Source organism: Centruroides sculpturatus, unplaced genomic scaffold, assembly GCF_000671375.1.
Source record: "Centruroides sculpturatus isolate CEXI.00-Female unplaced genomic scaffold, Cexi_2.0 scaffold1233, whole genome shotgun sequence".
NCBI classification, from domain to species: domain Eukaryota; kingdom Metazoa; phylum Arthropoda; class Arachnida; order Scorpiones; family Buthidae; genus Centruroides; species Centruroides sculpturatus.
In genome coordinates, this window is record NW_019385603.1 from 202,434 (window position 1) to 215,269 (window position 12,836).

Consider the following 12,836-nt stretch of genomic DNA (forward strand, 5'->3'; position numbering starts at 1 on the left):
AAATAAAATAAACAATAATTTGGGTCGTATAATCCACCAATCCTGGAGCACCATACTAGATGACGTTTATAAAAAAGCATAGTTAAGTCTCTCTACCATAATACTGTTGAATTGCGAAAATTTGAACCTTGATGTGAGTTCTTTTGGTTTTCCTATGTAATGTTTTTAGTTTTTAATAATTTACAACCTTTATTTATTATATTTTAATTTATTTATACAGTGAAATGTTTAACTTGTTAATTGATTATACAACGAGAAAAATACATTTATACTCGGGTTTGGAGTATGTATTTACAGTGAGTTTTTTTAAAATTATTTTTATGGCTATGTAAAAAATTTTAACTTATACAATAACTTATCTTGTTTTATTATTGTTACTTTTTAGTGTGTGGTAGTAGTACTGCTGATGAGGGGCATGCTAGCCCGAAACACGTGTAATATGTGTACAGAAACTATTACTACAGGTGATATAATAAAGAAATTTTGCTTTTTCCTGAACTAACTCTCATTGCTGTCTCAAACTTTAAACACCAGTATTAAGTCCTATTAATAAATAATGTCCAAGTAGACAATTAACAATAATATAATAATAATAGAATTTAAAAGGACAGTAAGGCTTTTACAATCAGTTTCAATACAACTCTGGGCATTCTGTTTTCTATTTTCTGCACATCATTAAACTGTAGTCAAATGTTGCAAGAGAGGAGAGAGGAAAAGATTTCAAACTGTTTAGTAACTTACACATCAACTTAGGATTCTTGCATGGAGTCTTATTTAAAAAACACTGCAGAAAATTGCCAATTTATGCATGCAATACAATTTTTCATTGGTTGTTATACAATTGCATGCATAATGCAGTGATTTTTCTGCTCCAACATCTCAAGGTCTTTCATAATTGCCACAAAAGGTAATCATGGCTATTTGTCAGCTGTGCAACTTGCTATGACCTTCAACAATTTAAATGTTTTCATGGGTTTCTGTTTCTCAGACATGAAGTTACTTGAGAAACAGAAAAATCATTTTCTGTTCCTTCTGAGAAACCAGTTTGTCCTCCTGTTATTTATTTGCAGCTGAGCTTGTTTCACATTAAACCTTACAGCCTAAAAACTGCATGACAACATTAAATGTAGAGGGAGCAGTAACCAAACATAGGCCACTCAGAAAGAAGAGAAAGGAAGGCTCTTTCTATCTCCTCTCCCTTTCTTCAACAGACCATACACAAAGTATCGTAAGCAATTTTGTCTAAAAATGCAACAAATATGGCTGAGAGGTGACCACAAAACAGTAATGAAGGATGGACTACAGCCCATCATTCCCTTGGGTTCTGCAAATTGGTGGTGGAAAAGAGCAACCTTTTGACCCTGTTTAAGACATACTTGTGCTTGGCAGTACTATATCATGCCACACGCACTGCTGGACAGATGGAATGGAAGTTCAGTGTTGGGTAAAGGGTATTAAGAAAGCCCTTCTGATAAGATGAGCTAAGGCCACATTGGCATATTGTGGCAGAGATTATAGGGGGAATGCTGCCAAATTTGTGGAATAGGGAGATATCCAAGTCCCATGGACTATGTCCAGATCTAAAAATGTGTAAAAGAAATAGGAGGGAAAATTCTCAAGTGAAATTGGAGGGATATACACTAGTGAGACATTGTTTAAAAGCTAGAATGACCTCCTACGTGTCCTGCCATACCAGTAGGATGTCATCCACGTACTTCAGATATAACAATGGGTAAGATATGGTGAGAGGGAACTGAAAAACCCTGTGTTTGACATGCCTCTGAGAGGTTTGCCAATTGGGTGGAAAGTGTCACGACAATTGAGCAGTTAATACAGTCGTGTGAGCGTGGAAAGAATCATGGAAACAGGTTTACCATTTAAAACTATTTATTAGATATATAAATTTTCTTACAACTATTCTTATAATGAGGTGTAATGCCTATCCAAACGTGGAAAACAAGTCCATTTGAAAAGTACAAATGTTCTGACAATTGTTTCGTTTCTTCTGGCTAAGGTGATATGGAGAGCGATGCCCTGGGATGCACAGCACAACTTGCAGAGATGACTTCCAATGACTAGGTGTACCTGAGCGAATCTTGATGGGACGGGAGAGCGAAAACAAATCCTGGGATGTCGAAAAAGCCTTCGTTGTTGAAGGACAGGAGCACAATTCACCAAGAACTTCCAGTCCTTGAAACGTGCTGTTTTATAAGTTTTTTTCCCTTAAAGCTGCCTTTATTGGTCCCGACTCGTCACCTGGTGACAATTCGAAACCAATCAGAGGGTGTGGGAGAGATCAGTTTTGCGACTAAACACAACTTCTCTCCAGCCATGTTTCCCTTGACTTTAGTCTTTTCTATTGTTTAAATATTTAAAAAAAAATTTCTTTGTTTAATAGAGATCTTTCATTTGTCCCTTTTGAGTTGTGAAAGGAGATTTTAATTTCTTGATTGATAGTCCCATTCGGATCTTTACGTTGACTTCCATCTGGGGGACCTCACACCTCATAACCAACTCTACTAAGATAGCCGACAATGGCAAACCCATTGGGATAAATGGATGTTGTTGCGTTACATCCCTCTGTGCCATACTTTGATATGGTCATGCATGCTCACTCATTACTTATCAAGGAAGATTTCTCTGCACAACAAGTTCTGGAGATTCATGAGGTGTTGCTCTTCATCATGGAGCATAATTACTTCTGTTTTAATGGGAGGATATACCTCCAAAAACAGGGTGTCCCAATGGGTTTGCCATTGTCTGCTGTCTTAGTAGAGTTGGCTATGAGGCATGTTGAACACAAGGTTTTTGAGTTTCCTCTCATCATATCTTACTCATTGTTATATCTGAAGTATGTGGATGACATCCTATTGGCATGGCAGGACATCGAAGATGCCTTTCTAGCTTTTGAATAATGTCTTGCTAGTGTATATCCCTCCCTCAATTTCACTTGAGAAAAAATCTCATTTTTTAGATTTGGATATAACCCCTGGGACTTGGAGATCTTTCTATTTCATAAATTTGGCAGCATTCCCCCTATAATCCCTGCCAATGTTCCAATCACCACAATATGTCAATGTGGCCATAGCTCCCCTTATCAGGAGGTTTTCCTAATACCCTAAACTCAACTTATTACCAACACTGAACTTCATTCCATCTGTTCAGCAATGTGTGTAGCAGGCTACAGTACCACCAAGCACAAGCATATCTTAAACAGGGTGAAAAGGTTGCTCTTCCCCACCACCAATTTGCAGAATCCAAGGGAATGGGATGTAGTCCATCCTTCATCATAAGCTATGTGTAGCCGAATTACCTACTTGGGCTTTCACTATTTTTCAAGCCTTATACTTCCAGTCTGGTATTGGCCATATGTCTACAGGCAATATGCTCTTAAGTCATATAGTTCGAACAGTGTTTTGGACAATGTTGACTCATACAATTAAATATTATAAATGATAATTAGCGACTTGCTCAGAGTCAGCAATTTTTATATTTAGTTAATGGACAATTATTTTATTGCAGATATTCAGGAGGGACAACAGTTGACTTCAGATTTTCCGGTAACCCTCGACTCGACCATAACTGCTGACAATCAAACTACTTATGTCGTGTATATGTAATCAATAAGTTCTGCATGTTTTGATATGCTTTTCATACCAAAACATGCAGAACTTGTTTAATAAATCTTTGGTGTCAACCACTACTGTAGAAAATGGAACCAAATTAAAAGTATTGAAAATCTAAATTTGCATTTGTAGAATTGACATTATTATTTCAGATAATTCCTGATTTTAGTACATTATCCTGAAATTTTGTAGTTATGAGATGGGTATCTAGGTTATCATATGAATAAACAATCTTGCAATGTAAATTGTTTTTATTTCTCTCAGAAATCTGAAATGGTCCACTAAATATTTTCTTTGTCAATATTCAATTCAAATATGTAAATTAATGAATCCAAAGTAACAGTTAAAGATATAAGTTCACTAATTTTTTACATACACAATTTGATTGGTCAATTTGCATTTAAGAATAGGACTGTATAGATGTGGCTTTTCATTGAAATTTAGTGAGTTTTTCTCTCATATAAAATCTTTCAGAATCATTACTGTGACTGCACATAAAGATCCTGAAGGTCTCTGACCAAAGTTGTATAAAACATATCTTTCACGTAATCCCACAGAAAGAAAACTAAGGGGTTACATCGGGAGATCTTGGCAGCCATTTGTTTGGCATACCAGATCACAACCTGCACTTTATCCTGTGGTGAAGCCTTGACTACACAATAATGCTCACAATTCAACTTCTATGCCATACTTGGGTATACAAAAAAATATCTCCATAAAACTTGACAAGTTTTACCACCAGATGCCACTTGTTTCTTTTATATATCTTAAAAGTACCAATCATTTTTTTATGGCAAATTAAATTTGGGTAAGTTCTCAAAATACAGGGTGTTCTGCTTGAGAATTATTGGTAAATCAAATTGATAACTTCGTCCATATATATCTCATATTTTCTAGAAAGTACCTTAAAAGCTCATCATTTGTAAATCAAGATGCTTTTGAAGTGGGTGACTTTTTCAAAAACACGTGAAACAAGAATCAATAAATGGTTGATGAAACTCATTAACATATCTGAAAAAAACATGTTAGATGATTGTTTTTGAACATAATTTGTTCCTAAGACTATATATACAAAATAAAAGTTGTTCCAAAACTGAAATGAATTTTATCATAAGAAACGATATAAAAAGGATTAGTCTGTTCCTGGCCCCCAAAAATAAAGCTTTTTTACTTCTTTAGTTGTAGACATTTTTATGCATGAAATAAAATTGCAACCTTTATTCAGTTAGTATGTTACAATATTGCAATGCAATATTGTAACATACTAACTGAATAAGTGCATACCTCACATGATTAATAGGATTACATGGCATCTACACAAGCATAGAGTCCTGCATCAGAATCTGTTCAGCTTCTCTAAAAACAAAGGTACAATAGATGCCATCCATCAGGTTGTTAATTATATCCACCAGGCTAAACAAAACAATCAGCATACAGCAATTATCACTATTGATTTTAGAGGCGCTTTCAATCATGCCTAGTGGCCTTGGGCTATGCGGATGTCTCAATTATCCTAGCTTCACACAGGAACAGTGAACGCTTACAGGACATATGCAACGACATTCTCCATAACATTCACCAATGGAGTAATAAGCATAGACAACCCATTAACACAGACAAATGCAAAAGCATGATAATTGGTAAGAATGCACCACTTGTCAGGAAGGTTGTCATGACCCTTCAAATAGGTCTCATAGAATAAAGCAAACAATGGAAATTAAATATTTAGGTGTTATTCTTGACAAGAGCACATCCACATCAAATACATAATGAACAAAGCTAAAAAGACAACAACGCCCTCATTAGTATTGCTAGGAACACATGGGGCCTTGGCCCTAAAGCTACTAAGCTTATTTACAGGGGTGTAATTCAGCCAACACTCCTTTATGCTGTACAGGTCTGGTGTCACGTGGCCGCCAAAATCCATATTCGTAAAAAACTGTTATCTGTTCAAAGGATTGCAGCTTTCCACATTTGTAAGGCTTACAGGATCGCACTCACTAGTGCCCTTGGTAATGTCAGGATTAACCCGTAAGAAATTAAATGTATTATTTAGCAGGAAAATCTTGTCACCTTACCCTGGGGAGATTTTAGTGACTCAGATGTCAACAAAATGATTAGAATAGGTAAGATTTCCCTCAGTTTGACCTTGATCGATGATATAAAAAAATACAGCATCGACAAAAATACCTCTCGACTTACAATTACCACCCCTCCCATCAGTTTGCCCCTGATGTTTACTTCAAAGATCAAAGTGATCATCCCATGTTTAGGATTTACACTGATGGTTCCAAGATGGGGTGACAATATGGGTGCCGCTTTTATAGTTTACTCCGACATAAGCCACAAGCTTCACAATGCTTGCTTCCATCTAGGTATACACTGCTCAATAACACAGGTGGAAATTTTAGCTATTTATATGAGCTTAATTCACATTAGGCATAGGAAGGACAACAGACTACTTACGCTATCACATTTATTCTGACAGTAGGGTAGCTTTACACAGGATTGCAAAGTCTGATAGCTGCTTAAAACTCATCCTTCTCATACACCACATTCTCAGACACTTAGATAACAACATTAGAATAGATTTCCAATGGGTCCTTGGTTGTGGGGATCTCAGCAACAAGACCACTGACTGTCTTGCCAAACAAGCTGCAAAGTCTTCAGTCACTAGTACTTTCAGTTACATTCCTACCTCATACATCAACAATCATGTCAAGAAGCAAATCTTCATTCTCTGGCAAGTCAGCTGGGATAATGAAACCACAGATAGGCTCACCTACATTTTCATCTCCAAGGTTGACACTACTATGATTCTTCACCACTTTTACCCTAGTTATAGCCTCACTCAGCTACTTACTGGACACGGCAACTTTAAGCAATACAGTAGAGCATCGATTATCCGAATCAATGTTGTTTGGACTGGACTGGGGTTGTTTGGAAAATCGATTTTTCAGATAACTAATTATATACGAAAAAATACATTATTAATATAGTATATTAGTATATCCCAATAATAGTAAATTAATATATCCCATGTTTAAATTTTTCTCCGTTGCATGTTGCATGTTGCTTCATGTTGAATTTTTGTCAATGTTAAGCCTATTGAAAATTTTTATAATAATAATCTATTGTATCATTAAAAATTATTTCTTTATTTTGTACAAACAAAATAAATATATTGAAAAATATAAAAATAAAAAAAATTATATTTCGGAAGTTAATCTATTATCAAAAGCATCCTGATTCATCATGACACAGTCTGACTGAAACACTTTAGGTTAACAGACGTTTCGGTTGATCATCATTCAGATAATTGATGCTCTACTGTACTTGCATAGATTTAACCTTGGGGACAATGCAATTGTGGTATTCAGGAGGACCAAACACCACTTTACTCAGTTTTTCACTACAATAGGTACTGTACAATCACATTAGGGATAGTTTAATTAATGAGAGCTGCTATTCTTGAAGAATACAACTGGCCTTGCAACCTGCACCAGCTCACGTACAATGTTCCATCATCTACTCGCATTCATATTCCTTAGTGGGGCTCTTGAGAGCACTCTCTCTGGGGGCATAAATGGCAATTAGCTTTCCCTTGCTTTGATTCAACTGTTGGTATATAGCTGCCTTTCAACTTTGTATTTTAATTCTTATTTTCTGTCTTATTTTTCAGTCTAAATTCAGTTAGTCCTAATTGTAAGTTAGATTAGGGACTCTTAGCTTGGTTTCAGATTAGGTTAAATTAGATTAGGGTTTGTTAGCTTTAGTTGTCTGGTTAGGTTCGTCCTGGGTTATGGTAAGTTAGTTTAGTTAGTGAGTAAGTTAATGTTTAAAAAAAATATAAATAAATACAAAAAAAAAAAATAATAATAATAATAATAAAAATTTTGGGATCTTGCTCATTTGTCTTTNCTTCCATAAAATTAATCGATTCTAGACTAATTCGACTCAACATTTCCAAAATACGTATAATTTTTTTGGGAATAATCCATATAAACTATGCTATAAACAAAAAATTGTAGGATTACTTACCAAGTGTGCACCGGTCGATGACGCCATTGCTTAAACTTGTTTTCATTGTGGAGATTGTCATCGAATGGTGCTTGCGTGCTTCCTGATAAATTATTTTTTTTGCGAAAAATTCACTGAACTTTCGAGACATCATTAATATAAATATAATTTTTATGGACATTAAATAATAAATGGTTTTTAGTAGGTCCGCTGCTCATTTAAACTCAACGGTTTGTACAATATCCGCTGTTGGTCTAGATTCAACCAATCCTGTCACAATACAAATCGGCGATGACGTTTTACCGAATTATACGAGCTTTTTTAGCGTATTTGTACAAATACTGTTGCAATTTTTTCGCCATCATATAGGAATCTGACTTACATGAACCTGTGTTATAGGGGGGTCGACTGTAAAAGTTTGGATTTAATTTACTACTCTTGTTGAGCAGTTATAGAAATATCTTGGTATGAGGGTACTAACTGAATTTTGATTCTGTAAATATTCCTGCACTTTTTAATAATTATCAACTGATAGACACTTGTTGTTAAATAATTTCAAACTATATAAAATATTTATTTATCAGGTGTGAATGTTACGATTATCTATTCGACATTGCAGTCAGAATGAAGCAGATGGGACTTGACCCGACTGCCAGACCTTCAAGTGAAAATGTACAGCATGTGGTTACTGTCCCACTAGTGTGTCAGACGGACGAGCATGGCATCGCCACTGCGGAAACCACCAAACAGACGAGTGAAAATATTCAGGTAATTGGATGCTTGACTATTTTTCTAACAATGAATATAATATTTATTATTATAGTTGAAATGAAAGTCAAAAGTAATTTTTAATTAATTTCCTTAAATGGCCAAATGTCCAAGCAGCATCAACCCACCCCTCTGAGACTTCCCGGAGTGGTGGACTGATGAATGAATTTGGATTGGTCAAAAAACCCAAAGAAATTTTTCAGAGTTGTCTATTTGGGATATGTCAGGCTCTATTCTCACTGGCCAGCTGCCCCATTATGGGTCCAACCAACTCATGAAAAATGATCCTCTTAATGTTCAAAGGGCAGAAAGAGTAAAAAAAAAAAAGTTGATTTTTTTTTAATGAAATGTCTTGGAAGTCTAATATTAACTTTGTAATTGAAAAAGGTATTATTGTCATCATTTTGTCCATTTTAATCACAAAAAAATATTTTTTGGTTTGTGCATGTTTCAGTGGAGTGACATATACAGATGTACTGTACTGTACATCAAATCTTGATCTATAACCTTCAAGAGATCATGATACATTGCTTGGTGGGTAGCATAGATCTCTTTTTCCTCTAGTTTATTTAACACCTGGATATGATATGCACATTTTATGACTTTGTAATGAAGGATTTCCCATACTATCAGTTGTGGCACAATGAGCACTTACCTGGCTTAGTTTTCTGATTGATAACATAGACTCTGTGTTATCACAGTTTCTATACCGCTGGGGAGGTTGGAAGTCTCCCGATCCGGCAACAGGTTGTTAAACCTTCTCACTGTCAAGATGGCTTAAAAATTTTCTCCTTTTATTTACCCCGTTGTAACAGGATTTAATGTTTCAGGTCGAGTGGAGGAGAGGGAGGAGTGCCGTCGGTAAAGCGATAGACGATATACGAGTAAAAGAAGACACCAATTTAACAAGGAAACAATGGTTTATTAGCTATCTATATAGACTGTACACTAACTATTATTGAGGGAAAATTCTGAGTCCCCTAACGCGAAGGGCCGAGAGAGAGTTTACAAAAATCTGTTCCATGCCTCTTCCTGTATTTCGATTTTCTTGAGGAAATAAGATACTGGTATCCAACTGGTCCAGAAATGGTACAATGGTACAATATTGGAAGGACACAATATTAAAGCAGTTGCCGGACACTAGCCGGTTGATGAACGACTCTCCCGAGAGGGGGTAGCAAGTGGCTTTTATAGTTTCATCGTGGGAGAATAGTCACGTGATTACTTATTGTGAGGTAAAAGGTATGCGGATGGGTCAAAGTTGTCCCCCGGGATCATGCTAACTATCAACTTTGGAGTTGGAATGTGGGATTATTTTTGAAGTGGACAGATGTTTACTTTGAATGAAAGGGGAGATTGGAATTTTTCCCTTTTTTGAGTTAGGTTTTAGTTTAGGTTTAAAGGACTTTAATTGAAAAATAATTGGCAAAAATTCCGGATTTCACATATAGAACTGTTTCGTTTGATATAGTGGGTTTTCCAGAAAGTTGTGCATCACGTACATTACCCATTTGCTTGAATTTGTTAACCAACAGTCTGATATTGGCACCAATAGGAACAGACTTCCCGAATTTCTTTCTGGGTTTCTGTACTTCCATTTAGTGTTTGTATATGCTTTGGTGGTTAATCCACCAAAGCATATGCAAATAACAGTGGCTCTATTTTCTTGGATCGACATGTTTCACATGACCTACATATAAATAATTTTGTTACTGATTTCACAAAAATGGATTCAGACTTTATAATCATTCTGTGTAAGTGTGAGGTTGCCAAATTGTGAACCCAAGTCAGGATAGTAGAAGTGGAGATTCATATGTGGTTGCAATGGACACCAAGACAGACATGCAGTTACAAAATATTCATTCTGTCTTACTGATACAAAAGGGGGTTACAGAAACCACTGCCTTTGATGTTCTCACAAGCGACAAGAAAGTCTGTTAGATCTTCTGTAAGAAAATCCCGAGAGAGAGAATGGTCTTTTCATTATCACAATTTCCATGGGCAAAATTGTCGATGGTCCAGAGAGGATGTTGATCCAGCAAGAGGGAATCGAAAGAGAGGTTGAAGACAACAAAGAAAGGTCTGACACTTAGAGAAATCAGAGGGAGAACTCTCTCATCTTTGAAATTCAAAGTTTTTATTATTTTCTACCTCAATTCACCCATTCCATTTAGTCACTTTTCCTCATTTTGCTTGCTAAGTGGTCAGTCACTTGTTATTAAATGTAACGATCTCAACTTAGATTGTGGAAGGGCTTGAAACTGACATCTAATTCAATTCCAACCAGAGATAGTTGACCTTGGGACATACATTGTCTCGTTTTCTTTTATCATGTTTCTGAGAAAAGGTTTTACTCACTTAATATTTAATTTTTTTTCTGTAAAAGGAAAATGTAATAATAATAATAACAAATTTAGTGGGGTTCTGGGTCATTTCCAGAGCCTCACATATTGTTTTTGATTAACTCTTTACAATAATAAGTAGCAGAGAGAAAAACATATTTAAAATTATTAAATTCTATTGTTTATTGACAATACAAGGATTTACAGTTTGAAGTTACAAAAAAATACTAAAATTTGCTGTTTTTCTGCATGAGCAGCACAAAAATAAACCAATCGGTTTTCCATTTCCACAGGAAAATTTGATGTTAATCTAAATAAAGTTGCACTGAATATTGTAAGGTATGATTATTTTTTAAATATGTATTTACAATATGTATTTATATTTTTTAAATATGTATTTACAGATAGCAGAGGCTAACATAGCGACTGTTGAAGAAATTGCATCTGGTCTCGAAAGAAGTAATGTACCATTTTTATTTTCCTTACACTAATTAGGTTTAACATGAGATTATTTGATAAAATTTCTTGCCTTTTGAATTTAGTTTAATATTTAAAGAAAAAATGTTTTTCATAAAACTACTATTGAGGACATTTTTCTCAATTTAAATTACTTAGTTCCCACCATCTTGGTCTTTCTTTGGTTGTATCCATTCATTAATAGATGCCAAATGATCTGCTGGGCTGTATTAAGGCCAATTTTAATAATCAGATATAATTATAGCCTGACAAATTTGGCAGATTGTTTGGCAATAATTAATAATAGGGTTATTGTATTTGTCATCAGTGGAACATGGTAGGTCATTTCTGGCTTAGTTTTCTGATTGATAACATAGATTCTGTGTTATCACAGTTTCTATACCGCTGGGGAGGTTGGAAGTCTCCCGATCCGGCAACAGGTTGTTAAACCTTCTCACTGTCAAGATGGCTTAAAAATTTTTTCCTTTTATTTACCCCGTTGTAACAGGATTTAATGTTTCAGGTCGAGTGGAGGAGAGGGAGGAGTGCCGTCGGTAAAGCGATAGACGATATACGAGTAAAAGAAGACACCAATTTAACAAGGAAACAATGGTTTATTAGCTATCTATATAGACTGTACACTAACTATTATTGAGGGAAAATTCTGAGTCCCCTAACGCGAAGGGCCGAGAGAGAGTTTACAAAAATCTGTTCCATGCCTCTTCCTGTATTTCGATTTTCTTGAGGAAATAAGATACTGGTATCCAACTGGTCCAGAAATGGTACAATGGTACAATATTGGAAGGACACAATATTAAAGCAGTTGCCGGACACTAGCCGGTTGATGAACGACTCTCCCGAGAGGGGGTAGCAAGTGGCTTTTATAGTTTCATCGTGGGAGAATAGTCACGTGATTACTTATTGTGAGGTAAAAGGTATGCGGATGGGTCAAAGTTGTCCCCCGGGATCATGCTAACTATCAACTTTGGAGTTGGAATGTGGGATTATTTTTGAAGTGGACAGATGTTTACTTTGAATGAAAGGGGAGATTGGAATTTTTCCCTTTTTTGAGTTAGGTTTTAGTTTAGGTTTAAAGGACTTTAATTGAAAAATAATTGGCAAAAATTCCGGATTTCACATATAGAACTGTTTCGTTTGATATAGTGGGTTTTCCAGAAAGTTGTGCATCACGTACATTACCCATTTGCTTGAATTTGTTAACCAACAGTCTGATATTGGCACCAATAGGAACAGACTTCCCGAATTTCTTTCTGGGTTTCTGTACTTCCATTTAGTGTTTGTATATGCTTTGGTGGTTAATCCACCAAAGCATATGCAAATAACAGTGGCTCTATTTTCTTGGATCGACATGTTTCACATGACCTACATATAAATAATTTTGTTAATGATTTCACAAAAATGGATTCAGACTTTATAATCATTCTGTGTAAGTGTGAGGTTGCCAAATTGTGAACCCAAGTCAGGATAGTAGAAGTGGAGATTCATAGGTGGTTGCAATGGACACCAAGACAGACATGCAGTTACAAAATATTCATTCTGTCTTACTGATACAAAAGGGGGTTACAGAAACCACTGCCTTTGATGTTCTCACAAGCGACAAGAA

General features: G+C 35.6%; 1 protein-coding gene across 3 annotated transcripts in view; it reads left to right on the plus strand.

The window, feature by feature from the left end:
* LOC111640505 (methylthioribulose-1-phosphate dehydratase-like) overlaps positions 1–12,593 on the plus strand; it is a 59,590-nt gene extending 46,997 nt beyond the window's left edge. For all 3 annotated transcript variants that reach the window (XM_023386515.1, XM_023386513.1, XM_023386516.1), the window contains exon 9: positions 11,653–12,593. The gene's annotated coding sequence lies outside the window, so the exon portion shown is untranslated. The remainder of the gene's footprint in view (positions 1–11,652) is intronic.
* The last annotated feature ends 243 nt before the right edge of the window (positions 12,594–12,836 follow it).